This window comes from Trachypithecus francoisi, unplaced genomic scaffold, assembly GCF_009764315.1.
Source record: "Trachypithecus francoisi isolate TF-2019V2 unplaced genomic scaffold, Tfra_2.0 Lachesis_group8, whole genome shotgun sequence".
In the NCBI taxonomy this organism is placed as follows: domain Eukaryota; kingdom Metazoa; phylum Chordata; class Mammalia; order Primates; family Cercopithecidae; genus Trachypithecus; species Trachypithecus francoisi.
Genome location: NW_022681473.1, coordinates 86,934,031 through 86,951,044, shown reverse-complemented (window position 1 = coordinate 86,951,044; position 17,014 = coordinate 86,934,031).

Sequence of the window (17,014 nt, the reverse complement as noted above, 5' to 3'; positions counted from 1 at the left end):
GCCACAAAACACATATTGATAATGTCATATCTTTTTTTTTTTTCTTTTTGAGACAGAGTCTCCCCCAGGCTGGAGTGCAGTGGCACGATCTTGGCTCACTGCAAGCTCTGCCTCCCAAATTCAAGCCAATTCTCCTGTCTCAGCCTCCCAAGTAGCTGGGATTACAGGTTCATGCCACCATACCCTGCTAGTTTTTGTATTTTTAGTAGAGACAGGGTTTCATCATGTTGGCCTGGCTGGTCTCGAACTCTTGACCTCAGGTAATCTGCCTGCCTCAGCTTCCCAAAGTGCTGGAATTGCAGGAGTGAGCCACCACGCCTGGCCAATAATGCCATATTTTAAGATATTGAGTGAAGCAAATTCAAGAAATGGAATATTCACAAATACTTTTTAAGTATCATTCCTTCCCCTCATCGTGATTACCAACAGTAAGGGCTAAAACATTGTACACAAAAATGTTGTCAACGATCATCATTGGACAGTGGTTGATTGAGTCTGACACACCATTTTATTGTACTGTATAAGTTTTCATTATCTTACTATCTTAAATTAAAAAAAAATTATTATAGAAAAACAACCTTTAGTTCCCCTGAAAACTAACAAGAAAAAACAAAATAGGAGTTATTATGGGAAGGCATTGCCCTCATCTTTTAATTGTGGCTTATATTTGCTACTTTTCAAAGCACTATGAGAACACTTTGATTTACTGGAATTTACAATAAAGCTTTTCAAAATATAAGATACAAACTTGCCCAGAATTTTTGTAAAATTCTGTGTGGTAGTCTTGAGGGATACTCATCAACATACTGGTATCTCTTCCTGCATATACTGCTATTTTACTTCAACATTCCATTTAATTAGGGATAGACATATGAATCGATTTGGACATTTGAAAGGAAACACAAATCATATATATTCCTTATGAGCAGAATCATTAAATAACTTGTGCTTTTAAAAATGTTCTCTACTACCATGTAGAGAACATTTTATCTACTGCCATGTGCACAGTGATGTTCCAGATAGTGAAGGCTTTCAGCTTGTATTCTAGATTAAAGATGATGTAGGCTGTATTCATTTTTTAGGGCAGCCATAATAAACAACCACAAATATTTGGTTTAGAAAAACAGACATTTATTATCTCACTGTTCTGGAATCCACAATCTAGGTTTCAACAAACTATTCTCCCTCTGAAGGCTCTAGGGGAGAATCCTTCCTTGCCTCTTCTAGCTTCTGGTAGCTCCTGTCATTCTTCGGTATAAAGATGCATTACTCCAATCTAGCCTTTGTTTTCACATTGTCTCCTATGTATCTTTCTCCATACTTCTCTATTTCTTATAAGGATACTCTCATTGGATTTAAGGCCCATCCTAATCCTGTATGATCTCATATCAATCCTTACCTTAATTATGTCTGAAAATAACATATTTTTGAATAAGTAACATTCTAAAGTTCCAAATGAACACAAATTTGGGGGAAATACTATTCAACCCACTACATACCACATAGAGTGTAAGCAAGGAATAAAATTTGTTGTTTTAAACCACTGAGGATTTGGATTATTTGTTAGTGCAGAAAAACCTAAACCATTATAAGTTCTATCCCCCTTTTCAGAAAGAAAGTTTCTAAATTGAATTAATGAATGTTATTTTAAATGTAAAGATTTGTGGAGGGTGTAAGTTAACAATGCAATCTATAATATTAATTGCATCTGCTATCATTGAACAACTTTTACAATAAACAATATTAAATGCCTTTGGTATTAGTAAAATTAATCAATGTTCACACAAGGAGAAATTATAAAGCTTGTTCCCACACAGAACCCGTTTGAACATTTTAACTTATTTAACCAGCAAATTAATTAAATGGAAGTTAACTCAAATATTTTGTGTGTGTGTGCGTGTGTGTGTGTGTGTTGGAGAATGAAGTCTATTATATAGCAAAGGGGAAACAAACGGTCGTCTGTTCAGTATTCATTAAGTACCTAGCATTATTACAGAGCCTTCTCACATATTTTATCTCATTTTGTCCTCCTAACACAGCTGTTAAATATTATAATTCCCGTTTTATACATGATGAAACTGCAGCTCAGAGAGTTTAGGTAATTTGGTCAAGGCTATAAAACCAGAAAGAAGCAAAGTCTGAATTCTAACCTAAGATTACTGATTAACAAAGACCATTTTATTTCTATTATACTGAAACACTAATAGAATGAACTAAGTTGATTAAATGACTTTGAGACTAGTCAAATCTTTTGCAACAGATAGAGATATTTATAGACAGACCTAGAACAAGTAGCCCAAATTAGAAGCTATCCCATCTTCTTTGCAGATGAACTTTGTTTTGTAAATGTGTGAGACTGCTTTGTAAAATATAGAAGGTTGGCTAAAGCAAAATATATTTGTGTCATTTGATTCTAAGCATAGTGACCCATCAGCAAAAGGGAAGAATAAAATAGTTATATGAATATGAACCTACTTTGATTATTGGTTAAAGTCTAATTATACTATACTTTTTTTAACAAGGTAAGAAACAACTCAGCTCAATCTCTCATTAGCAGGAATTTCCACTGAATAACCTATATGAGAACATTGAAAAATAGTTACAAAATATCTTGTTTATCAGAGATCAAAGTGTTCATTAAGTCTGTAAAGAGGAAGAAATTACAAATGGATAATCCTAAGTAAATCATGGACTCATGGACTGCAAATGCATAAGACTTAAATACAAATAAATCATAAATAATTTTCTGCTATACAAGACAGATATTACCTATTTATTTTTAGTGTTGGCATAAAAATTCTAAATGAGTTTCCAGCTTTAGATACAAGCCTACTATTAAGAAAACATTTTGTGAAATCTTATGAGAATCATAGAGTCGTGTCTGTTCTCATTTATACTGTATGCTAGCCATATTTATTTTATTTGATCCTTATGCAACACATTGTAATTTTGAGCTCCTGTGCTTTAAAATTAAGCTAATAAAATAGCAATTTTGTTATTACTTACAATGTTTTCCAATATTTGAAACTTCTTTGGATGTAAGTTCTATTTCAAAGTCAAATTATTCAAAAATTTGTACTTGAGTTGTCATAAGTTGTAATCTTAAAATGGAAATTCTTCTTAAAGTTTAGGAAACAGCAATCCATAGACACCTCTTCACAAGAGGCAAACTTATTCTCCCCAACAATTTTAGAAATGCCAAACCTTCTTTACTCTTAAGGAGTAAAGAATGAATAGAAAGTTATACATAAAAGTTTTAGATCTGAAGAAAGTGTCCAATGACACATCAAAAGGAATGCAATGGGTGAGACAGATGTTTCCAGGCATTAAGAAACCACAGATAGTTTTGTGTGATGATGTTTTAAGTTACGTTTAATGGTAACAGTCATAACTGGAACTACAGAGATAAAATCCATTAAGATTTTTCTACTTAAATCTGAACATTGAAGAGTTTTAGGAAAAGAAAATACAATGCTTACCTATAAGAGTTGAATAATCCATAATTACAAATTTTCCTGACCACATAATGTGGTTTAGCCAAACAAAAATTATTATGCTTGTTGTCTTTAGAAAGTTCCAAGTTGAACAAATACTTCAGATATATTTATGTTGATTGATTCAACAACATTCAACAAATGTGTCTGGGCTCCTACTATGTGATAAGCCCCATTATAGAGCCTAGAAATGAGGTAATGAGTAAAAAAGATAAAAAAATAGTATCCCTCATAGAGCTAACCATATAGTGACAAAATATTTTACATAAATGAATATGTAAAATATACCTTATGGTAAATGGGATGCAGTGTAGTGGAGAAAAAATAAGGAAGAGAATAAGGAGTGCTGGAGTAGGAACAAAATTGTAAGTAGGGAAGCCAAGAAAGTCTTCAAAGAAATGGTGACATTGGTAATAAGACTTGATGAATGTGTAGGAATGAAACCAAGATGATTTTGAGGTGAAAGAGTTACCAGTGGAAATAATAAGTGCAAAGACCCAGAGGTGGGAATATGCCTGCTACATTTCAGGACAGAAAGGAAGCCAGTGTGGCTGGAACACAGTGTAATGGGCCTTACAGGCAATGAAAGATTAGACTTTGTACAGAGTGAGCACAGCTGATATCTGAAAAGAATATTCTGGTAGCCAGAGTAGAATAAGTATTATAGTAATTGGCCATCTGATAAAATGCCACCTCAACGAAGTTTTGTTTGTTTACCTTTTTGGACTTATTTGTAAGTATTTTTTCCTATTTTTAAATGGAAAAAACGTGAGTGAATAAATAAAATGGCAAAGAAGAATACTAAACTTGAAATTTTCCACACTTTTAAAAATCACAACCAAGAAATAAAACAGCCATATGAAAAATTTTCTAAACAGACAGATTTATATTGCAAATTACACAATAAAAAGAATCCAGTAATTTAAAGCAAAATATGATCACCAGAGGGAAGGCATGATTTCTAGTCTACTTCACATTTCTTATATTCATGACACCAAAAGAATGATGATATGTGTGAGTTCAACTCTCCACATATTTGATCTATAGTATTTTGCCATATCTTTTATTCAAAGTATACCTTATCCAAGGCATTATTGCCAGTTTTAAGCAGTGTAAATTTTGCCTTATACCTTTCAGTTTGTAAAATTTTTGTTCTTCATGCTGAGAAATTCTGAGAGAGAAATATATTATAATTATGTTCAACACAGATCATATCCATTTACCATTAGATACAATTCATACAATGGAAGAGAAATGATGACTGTTTCTATAGCTGTCCTTTCTCTCTCCAAATCAATGGTCATTTTATTAGTTCATTTTCATGCTGCTGATAAAAGACATACCTGAGACTGGGTAATTTACAAAAGAAAGAAGCTTAATGGACTTACAGTTATACATAGCTGGAGAAACCTCACAATCATGGTGGAAGGCAAGGAGGGCAAGTCACATCATACGTGGATGGTGGCAGGCAAAGAGAGAGGCTGTGCAGGGAAACTCCCATTTTTAAAACCATCAGATCTCATGAGACTTATTCACTATCATGAGAACAGCACAGGAAAGAACCACCCTTATGACTCAGTTATCCCCCACTTGGTCCCCCCACAACATGTGGGAATTTTGGGAGCTACAATATGAGATTTGGGTGGGGTCACAGCACCAAACCATATCATCCCACTCCTGCTCCCTCCCAAATCTCATGCCCTCACATTTCAAAACCAATCATGCATTCTTAATAGTCCTCCAAAGTCTTAACTCATTTCAGCATTAACTTGAGAGTCTACAGTCCAGCATCTCATTTGAGACAAGGCAAGTCCCTTCCCCGTATGATGTAAAATCAAAAGCAAGTTAGCTACTTCCTAGATACAATGGAGGTACAGGCATTGGGTAAATACTGCCATTCCAAATTGGAGAAATTGTCCAAAACAAAGGGGCTACAGACCCCATGCAAGTCTGAAATCCAGCAGAGCAGTCAAATCTTAAAGCTCTAAAATAATCTCCTTTGACTCCATGTATCACATCCAGTTCATGCTGATGCCATCGGTAGGCTCCCATGGCCTTGGGCAGCTCCACCCCTGTGGCTTTGCAGGGTACAGCCTCTCTCCTGGCTGCCTTCATGTGCTGGCATTGACTATCTCTGGCTTTTGCAGGCACAGAGTGCAAGCTGTCAGTAGATCTACCATTTTGGGGTCTGGAGGATGGTGGCTGTCTTCTCACAGCTCCATTAGGTGGTCCCCCAGTAAGGACTCTGTGTGGGGGCTCTGACCCCACATTTTCCTTCTGAACTGCCCTAGCATAGGTTCTCCATGAGAGCCCCATCCCTGTAGCAGACTTCTACCTGGGCATCCAGGTGCTTCCATTCATCTTCTGAAATCTAGGCAAAGGTTCCCAAACCCCAATGCTTGACTTCTGTGCACTCGTAGGCTCAACACTATGTGGAAGCTGCCAAAGCTTGGGGTGTGTACCCTCTGAAGCCACAGCCTGAGCTCTGCACTGGCCCCTTTCAGCCATGGCTGGGGCAGCTGGGACACAGGGCACCAAGTTTTCTAGGCTGCACACAGCCAGGGATGTTGGGTCCAGCCCATGAAACTAGTTTTTCCTTCTAGGCCTCCATAACTGTGATGGGAGGGGTTGCCACAAAGACCTTTGACATGCCCAGGAGACATTTTCCCCATTGTCTTGGAGATTTATATCCAGTTACTTGTTATGTATGAAAATTTCTGCAGCCCACTTGAATTTCTCCTCAGAAAATGGAATTTTCTTTTCTATGACATTGTCAGGCTGCAAGTTTTCCAAACTTTTATGTTCTGCTTCCCTTATAAAACTGAATGTCTTTAACAGCACCTAGTGAATGCTTTGCTGCTTAGAAATTTCTTCCACCAGATGCCCTAAACCATCTCTCTCAATTTCAAAATTTTACACATCTCTACGGCAGAGGGAAAACACCACTAGCCTCTTTGCTAAAACATAACAAGAGTCACCTTTACTACAGTTCCCAACAAGTTCCTCATCTCCATCCTCGGCCTGGATTTCATTGTCCATATCATTATCAGCATTTTGGTCAAAGCCTTCCAACAAGTCTCCAGGCAGCTCCAAACTTTCCCACATTTTCCTGTCTTCTTCTGAGCCCTCCAAACTGTTCCAATTTCTGCCTCTTATCCAGTTCCAAAGTCACTTCCACATTTTCAGGTATCTTTTCAGCAGTGCCCCACTCTATTGGTACCAATTTACTGTATTAGCCCATTTTCACACAGCTGATAAAGACATACCTGAGACTGGGCAATTTACAAAAGAAAGAGGTTTAATGGACTTACATTTCTACATGGCTGTGGAGGCCTCACAATCATGGCAGAAGGCAAGGAGGAGCAAGTCACATCTTACGTGGATGGCAGCAGGCAAACACAGAGAGCTTGTGCAGGGAAACTCCCATTTTTAAATGCATCAGATCTTGTGAGACTTATTCACTATCACGAGAATATCATGGGAAAGACCTACCCACATGACTCAATTATCTCCCACCAGGTCCCTCCCACAACATTTGGGAATTATGGGAGCTACAAGATGAGATTTGAGTGGGGACACAGAGCCAAACCATATCAGTCATTAATCTTTTGGGAAATTACAAATTAATTTGTACATTTATTAAACTGGTTTCTAATATAAGATTCACTATTTGTATTTACTTTCTTGCCCAATTTTCTATATAATTTACAAGATGCTTAAAATTTGTATAAAATTTATATATTATCCTTCCTAAGATTTTCATAAAATAGTCCAAGTCTGTTTCCCCAGATGAGTCTAATTCTCTCTTTTCTATAGAGTGTAAAACAAACTATATATTGACTAAATAGAAAACGACTGGCTTTTAAGCATTTGACTTAAGGGCACAAACATTTTTTAAAAAATTAGCTTAATGCACTTTAAATCATTAAAATGTTTTCTACATTTAAATGGCTTTAAAAAAATTCACAGACCAAGGTAATGTTTTGATTACACTTACCCAAGAAGAAGTAGCAAATATAATAATGAAATCTGTTAAATTGACAATTTACCTTTGCCATGCTATAATAAATCACAAAGGGAGGGAAGGAAGAGGGGAAGGGGAAAAAGAGGGGAGGGGGAGAGAGAGAGGGAGAAGGGAAGGAGGCATGGTCTCATGGAGACTCATACATTGCTCCACCACAAGTGAGTATTTGAGATGGAATGAAAAGGAGGAAGACAGTTTTCAAACTATAACGTTCTCATTTTTTTATTTCTGAGATAATTAAATAAAAAGAAAGAAAAGAGTTGACTTTCAATAGGGCTATCAGCACTAACCTCCACACCCTCATCATTGTAAACACATGTGCTTTCTGACTTTTCAAAATATCTTGAAATCTCTGCAAACGCATTGCCAACAAACAAAAAGGAGGTACTTAGCTTGGGCTCACATAGAATGTACTCAGTGTCTTAACCCAAGGTTTCAGAATGAGATTTGTTTATATTCAGAGATAAATTTGACAAAGTACCAGAAAAAGAAAGCTTTATAGAGGAATCACTTGCTCAAAAGTGCCCATATCCAAGTGCTCCTGAAAACCTTGTGTGGAATAACTTACACTGAAGACCCTATAGGAAAACTAGGAAAAATAGAATTGGAGGAATAGGATCACAAGTATTAGTATGACAGCCTCATAAATACATTTTATTTTCATAAAACTAAAAGAGAGACAGTACTCATTATAAAGAAAACATTTATATTATACTATCTTATCTAGTACTTATTACAATTAGTATGTACAATTAGTTTGTATTTGTCATCTCTTATCTTCACTTTTAAAAACAGCAAGATGATTTTGTAAATTCGTTTTATTCTGTTATAGTTAATAAGGTTGTGAGAGTCTAAAAATCTGAAAATAGATGTTCCCTAAATAATGGTTAAATGAGTGAAATTAATAAATGAGCCTCCATTCAAACGCACAATGTTTTTCTGTGTTTTTAACTCCAAGATCCTAACTGCTCCCCATAAACACATATTGAAACAAAGCACAGACCTGCCAATCCCTGGAAACAACTTAGCTCCCTCCCACCTAACAGACACAGGAGTGTAGTTCTAAAGGGCATCTTGATTTTCCCTCATCTTCTTTTGTCTCTCTAGAAATGTCATTTCCAAAACCTTTACTCATACTTTGCCTTTTGTTTGTCTCCCTTCTCGAATCAGTTTACCAGTTGCATTTTCTAATATTCTAACACTGTGACTCAGAATTATCCTATGCTGAAATCAAATTATCAACATTATAGAAAAAGCATAAAGACATAAAGTCATTTATAGTGTATTAAAATCCTTCCTGCAAATTAATCACAGAGAGGATGTAATGTTAACTACTACACAGAAATTAAAATCTTTGTAGATTTTTTTTAAAGAAATTTTGAAAATTCAGTTTGTCTTCCCAGATCCTGACTGACTCATTTGTGCCTTCTCTTAACAGGTGTGTTCTCAGGGAACAAAAACCAATTGCAATTTGGCCAGACATAATTAAAATAGCAATTACTCCCCGCCCTCCCATACAATATATAATGTATTTTTAATTGATTTTGGATTATGTATGCCACTGATTTTCCTTTGAGTAGATAATGTGGAGGTAATTTTATATAGTAGCTTAAGAAGAGAAGTGAGTGTTTAATATTTAGACACAGACTTAATGATTTGCGAAAGTTTTCTCTCCTATTTGCTCACTATGGCACAGATTTGTTCTTTGCCCCTACCGGTAAGCAGATCCTATTTCTTAAATTTGAAAAGCAGCTTGATTAGCACTCAGATTCAAAAATAAGACTTAGACATTGTGACATCTGCTTTGCATGTTTCTTAAATCAATTGCTCTGGAGGAAGCCAGCTGCCATGTCTGCAAGACACTCAAGCAGCCCCAAGGAGAGGCCCTTATGGCAAAGAACTGTGACTTCTTAAAAACAAACAACATTATCTTGCCAGGTGTGTGAGTGAGCCACCATGGAAGTGGCTAGTGCAGCTCCGGCACAGTCTATGTAACTAGCCTCACCTGACATCTTGACTGCAATTTCATAAGAAACCCTGAACTCAAGGCTTTGATCTATTTCATTCCCAAATTCCTGACCCACGGAAACTGAGATTTAAATGTTTTTGTTTAAGCTGTGAGGTTTAGGGCAGCACAGCCACAGTTAACTAATATAGATTTTGTTTCATTTAAAACTATCAACTATTCTGTTACCTGTCTTAGTATCCTGTCTTTTGTCCTCCTAGACTTTAGTCTGTTTCTCTACACCATTCTGATGTGGGGGTGCATATAAGAATATGTATCTCGGATACTAGAGGGGTGCCATTTTCTTTGTCCCCTTCCTCACTGTTTTTGAACATTCCAAAAGAAGAGCTTCACACAAATCTAAATCTCTACATTTTTATGCTGCTACATTCCTCCTGATAATATACATTCAAATCCCTTATTGTCAAAAAAGCTCATAAAAATATTCCCAAGGAATTCCATTGCTTATGAATTATATCAGAACTATATTCCCCAAAATAGTTGTCTGCATTTTAAGAAGGTTTTGCATAGCTTTATCCTGTACATAAGAATAACGAAGAGCCACAAGAAACAAGAAAAGTTCATTGGATGAAAGGAAAATCCTTTCTGCTCGATCTAATAAATTCCCAAATTCTTTTAGACAGGGACCTTGGGTTATTACATTTTCTTCTTCAGAGAGCTCCTTTGTGCAGCCTTGAAGAGGGGAAATAAATCAGTTAACTGAATGGGTATTTAATCTCTTTCTAGGTTCAAGAAAAAGAGAAGAGATTAGGATTCATGGTTACTTCACTGAAAAGCTCTTGGCCATATAAATTTGTAATTTCCTGGGGATGGTGCCATTTAGGTATTATTAGATGAAAACAGGTAAGTTGACTAATAAAAGGTGGCTTTAAAAACTTTTAATATCAGAGGCAAAATATTATCTTCATTAAATTTCTTATTTCAGTTCTTCATTAAGCAACAATTATACTACATAAAATAAGTGTATTTTTTCTCAGTTTATTAGTTTTCTTCTACCACTAATTTACTACCAGTTCAACCACACCAGAGGAAAGGTGATGTCTCATCTTTTCCTGCATCATTAGAGTTTACATTCAGTTTTGAGTCCATGAAAACAGATGATAAAATAATGAAAAAATTTTTGGCTGTTTTAGGAGGAATGTCTACATTTATGTATCACATACCCAGGTGATGAGGGTAGCAAGCAGGTGCTAAGTTCACAAAGATGCTCAAAGTAAGAGCAAAAAGAGTGAGGAATACCTGTAAGAGACTGCATTACCTAGGCCCTTTTTTCAGATGTTAACTGATGGATGTGAAACATGTGGTCATTTTCACAGGAGGCCGCACTTGCCACTTATTCCCTTATTACTGACTCCATGAATCAACTTAATGAGAGAATATAGAGTTTGCAATATCATTAAATGCCACTGCACAGCACTTCTGAACATGCCCTATTACCCACTTAAACTGTGCTTAGGCTCACTTCCTCTCCTTCCTTTTCCTTCCCCAAAGAGAATAAGAATACCACCTCCTTTTTCTCCCCTTTTAACCCTGCTGCTATTTACTCTTCTACTAATCAGTCATTTTAAGATCTATAATCATTTTTATGCTTCTCTCATCCCCTAACAAATATATTACTCAGAAATCAAGAGACTCACAAAAGCAAAGACTTTTAGTACTTTGCATATGTCGAAGTTTCATTCAATAACATTGTCATTTTTTGAAAAAAAAAAATATATATTTTTTCCTTATTAGCAAGCCAGCAACGTTTTAACCTACTTTCCATCACTAATACTGCTTTGCTTTTGAGAAATGCTAATATCCAATGAAATTAAACCAAGTCAGCCTATCTTTAAGATATTTTTTCCTTTCACTCATGAAATGCATAATTCTAAAGCTGATTGCCTGACTGACTCCATTATTAGATAACCCCAAAATGTCAAATGATACTGTTTAAATTAGGTGAGCAAAGCAGAATTACTAGTCACACACAGGAAAATTGTGAACCATTATAAAATCGGTGAAAAGAAGAAAAGATGCTTATAGGAATTTAGCAGTTTGAAATTAATAATCAGGTTTTAGCTCCTATATTCACCTTTTCTTCCCACTATATTTCTGTTTGGAAACTGCAAGCCAATACATTCAAAAGGAGCAATTAAATTCTCTTGACACCATGAACTTTCCTGCAGTAGGGCTATGACACTGTGGGCAATTAGGTAGCTCAATATAGGTCATTCAAAGTATAATCAGCTTCCTTCTATTTTCTTCCAAGAGATAGTGAGTGCTCAAAGCTAATCATTAACATCGCTTGATTGGGATTTTGTTCATTTATTTGTGATTCAGAAATCCTCTGAAGGCACATTTTTATTCTTATTAACTTTATTTGGAAAAAGAAAGCTCATTCTGTTGTTTCTATTCACTGTGAGTGAGGAAAAACTCATGTAAACATCTTAAAAGCAGAATTTTATCATTAGTGCTATACTACTACTAAGATTGTGGGATATTTTCAGAGAAAATAAAATGTTCTAATCAAAACTACTGCTCATTCGAAAGAGTAATATCACATCGGACATATTCTATTTCAGGTGCTTCTAAAAACGCCTGCACTATAACCGGTCCAGTTAATAATAGAAAGTAAATTAAAGAAGTAAGCCTCAAGAGTTTACTGACTATGCAGCCATGACTAAGTGCAATTTTGCACCCGAAATAGTTCTTCTAAACAATAGAAATTGTTAACATGGGAAAAAAGAAGTTGGCAAGATAAAATGCCGTAAAAATGTGGCTTCAGAGAAGCCATAAATTTTCCAAGGGAGTTACTCTATAGTCATTTGTTTTCTGGCAGTGCTCCCACACAGCGAACATCCTTTTGCAGTCACCAAATTAAGGAACTTTGTAATGTGAATTTTGGCATTTTACATTTTTTAGATATGAAGTAGTCGATTCTCTGAAGAAATTTAATATTTGTGGTGGGGTAGGGGAGTGGAATTTGATTCAAACGTCACCCTATCTGGAGAGTTTTCCAAATTCCTCTACTCAGGGTTACTTTCCCACTTCTCTAGACTTCCTTAGCATATTTCTCAAATTTCTTTAAACATGTTCCCAATGCTGTATAATTAGTAATTTGTGAGTTTGCCTTCTCCATTCAATAGATGCTCAGCTCTTTAGGTGCAAGAAGCAGGTATTAATCAATTTTGTGTTTCCAGAGCCTGATTCCATATGTAGCAATTATTAAATTCAACAACATGAGTAACATATCACAGATCATGACACATAATGTAGCAGAAATTCCCAAAGAATGCTTTCTTTTAATTCTAGGTCAAAAATATTGTCTTAAATATTATTCTAAGACATGGATTTTTAAAAAATTATTCTCTAAGATAGTTATGTTTATCGAAGAATGAACTTCAAATGGTAGTATAGTAATTCAGCTGGACCAACATAAAATTCAAGGGAACGGCTCATGATAAGGCTAAATTTTTACCTCATAATTAAAGTTTTTACTCTGCTGAAACTACAAATATTCAGTATGTGAATTATTTTTCTCTTATGTCAATGTTAGAAATATATCAAATATTTGTTTCCATTTGGTATATAAGGATAATTCCCAAAATTCCCAATAGAGATTTCTGAGTTTTGATTTATAACCATAAGGATTATGACTTGGGCTGTGAGAGCCTAAACTAATTTATGCATTTTTTTTCTGCCTAACATGTGCATTGCAAATGATTCAAGGTACATGGAAATTATTTGAAAACTGCAAACTACCCCACACCTGGGCCCTCAAAATAAGACAAAAGAGCTAAGTTTTAAGTCCCTGAACCTGGACAGGAATAAAAAAGTTTCAGATACCACATCCCAAGAAATAATCAGCTATAAGAGTTGTTCTATCACTTCAATTCATCTCACATACATTGCTATAGATCTTCCACTGAAAATACAGCATATTGGTCTGAGTTACCGCAGTCGTGAGCCCTTGCTTTTCATGAAAAAAATGGCTTACAGTCTAGAAACCATTGTAATATCTCTAGGGAAATCAACAAGATCCCAGCTGTGGGAAAAAGTAATCTATACATGGTATGAAGAAGAATAAATATTGTTAATGGTGTGTCAGGTAAGGTTTGGTACTAAATTAGGGATCATCGGTATACAATGAATAAAAGATCTATGGTATTGTTTAATTACAAGTAAAAAACAGATCTCATATTTTATCAATGACTTTCTAATCAATAGAAATATACCACTTGCTCTATTAAATTGGAAGCTAGTGAAAATGTTTTAGAAGACCAAAGAAAAGTGAAGATATTTAAGGATCTAAGCCAGAATAGGAATGATCTAATGTCATTTATTAAGTGCATGCATCCAAAATTTCTAACTTTCACAAATTAAAAAATCATGTATCAAATAAAAAATGAAAAGAAATAGAAACATTTTACAGAGCAGTTTTCTCAGTGGTTTATTTTTAAGCCTGAAAAATGTCTCACTATGAAGTGGTAAATGAGTTTTAAGTTTTCTTTATTGGTTTTTGAGAATTTAAACTTCTAGAAGAAAAGTGTAGCTCTTCCTTTGGTTCAAATAACTTGATTGTGATCACACAGCAATAATCCAAAAGTAAAATTCAATGCAGGACAGGAGCTCATTAATAATTTCTCCTCTCCTGTACTTCAGAGTGGGAAAAAGATGAGAAATTACACACTCATGCTTTTCTGATTCAAGAGGTGCATGACATCAAAACTGAAAAGATCAGTCCTTTAATAATAAATGTTACTAAAATATTTTGAGATTGTTGGATAGGTATAGATTTCTGGGGTTAGCATGAGGTCTTTTTCAACAAAAAGTTTATGTTCTTATTTATTGCAAAGTAAAGCTGGAATGCTGACATTTCTTTGAATGTTTAACTTTTTATATTATTAAAATTATGCATTTTCAAATATATGTGTCATAGATACTTCTAATTCTCATATGTATTGCTTATATATGATTTTATATCATCTATCTTTAATTGTTGACATATGTTTTATATGTATATATTTATTTTGTGTGTATGTGTTGAGTACATTGTATACTTGGATACATGTATTACAGGTATTTAATTGTATATTTTATTACAGATATTTAAATAATTATTTAATTATATATTTTTAGAATGTGTCTGTCTCACTCACCATCATTACTCTTAGCATTTATACTTTATAGATTTACTTTGTCTCCTACCATTCTCTCCTTATACTCAATCCAGGTTTTACTCTATTGCTCCACTGAAGATGCTGTCTGCAAATTCATCCTACACTGTTGTGCTTGACTACTGGTTAATCCTTGTTACTTAAAATGCTTATTTCATCTGCTATCAAGAGACCCCCATACTTGTTGTTACTGTTTCCCTCCTCACTGGGCACTCCTTCTCAGTGTCCTGTGTAGGAAACTCCACCTCTTCCTGATCTCTAAATTTGGGATGGCCCAGAGCTTGGTTCTCAAACCCAGTCAGTTTTCTATCTCTATTTTATCTCCAGATGATCCCATTCAATCATGGCTTTTAATACCACCTATAGTTACACAGCAAATGTAAATCTCCTACCTTGACTTATCGTCTGAATTTTAGACTAAGATAAAAGAAATATTTGCTTAGCATTTACATTTTGTTTCTAAAGACATCTCAAACTCAATATATCCAAAACTTAATTTCCTTGTACCATGTTCCAAATTTTAGTAAATTATGCTATTAATTATCAGTTCTTCTCCTGTGTCATATAATTCACACTCAATCTATTAGCATGGCCTATTGACTCTAATAAACTCATATTTGACTGCATATCAATAAACTACATTCTCAATAGGCCCGCACTGACTACTTGTCCTGCAAGAGTTTCAGGGATCTTGAGATCCAATTTCAGTGTAAAGTACATTAATTTGGGGGAACACTTGTATTGAATTGCCAGCTGGGACTGATTCAGATCACAGGGCCTGGACCTCTATAATGGGCTTACCTCCTTTTGAAAGGGTGCACTACTGACAGTCACCACCTTCTTTCTCTCTTCATTTCCCTATCTTGCCATCTTATCCCATATGTGAAAAAAATAATAAATGAGTGGCACAAACCTAACATATGGGTATAACAGGTTTTGGGGCACAAAATTAACATACAATAATCTACTGTTTTCTTATATGCCACCAGTAAACAACTATAATTTAAAAATTATTTTAAACCATCATTTACAATAGCACCCAAAAATATGTAGTACTTAGGTATAAATATAACCATAGTACCAATGTACTGAAAATTACAAAACACTAATATAAAAACACATAGAAAACCTAAGGAAAGGGAGAGATATTCTATAATCCTAGGTTGGAAGACTCTCTCAAATGGGACTGAAACAATTCTCATCCATATGCAAACAATATAACAAAATAAACCTAGACAAATAATTTACACCTTTAACAAAAATGATCTAAAAATGAATCCTACCACTAAATGTAAAATGGAAAACTATTAAAATTCTAGAAGCAAACATAGGAATAAACCTATGTAACTAGGATTCTTGATGACTTTTACATGTAATAATAAAAGCACAATATATAAAAGAAATAACTGATACGTTGTGTTCCACTAAAATGAAAAATTTCTGCTCTGTAAAGTGCAATGTAATGAGAAGGAAAAGAAAAGCCAGTGACTGGGAGAAAATATTTGTGAAACACATCTAACAAATGTAACACAAAGAACTCTTAAAACTCCACAATAAACATATAGAGTAATTAAAGAGCAGGTGAAAGATCTGAACAGACATCTCACAAAAGATATAAAATGGTAAATAAGCATATGGAAAGATGCCCAACATAATTTGACATTAGAGTTGCAAATTAAAACAACAATGAAATACCCCTACCCACCTATTGAAATGGTTAAAATCTAAAAAACTAAGAAAACCAATTGTTGGTAAGGATGTGGAGCAACAAGAATTCTCATTCATTGCTAGTGAAAATTCAAAATGATAGAGCCATTTTGAAAGACAGTTTGGTAATTTCATATAAGCATAGCATTTCCTAAGCATTTCAAATTCATATATTTCAATAAACATAGTTTTACCATAATATCTAGCAATCATACGCCTAGGTATTGACCTGATTGATTTAAAAACTTATGTCAACAAAAAAACCTGCATGTTTATAGCATTTTTAATCCTAATAGTAAAATCTCCAGAAACCAAAATTTCTTTAGTAGATGAATAAACATATTATGGTACATACATGCAATGAAAAATTATTTGGTGATAAATGAGCCATCATAAAAAACTACAAAAAATGGATGAGTTTTAAATACGTATTGCTAAGTGAAATAAGCTAGTCTGAAAAAGCTACATATCATTAAGATTCCAATTATACATTCTGAAAAAGACAAAACAATAGAGATTAAGGAGGGAAAATGTTTAATAGGTGAAGCAAAGAGGAGTTTTCAGGGCAGAGAAAATATTTCATATGATACTGTGGTTATGAATA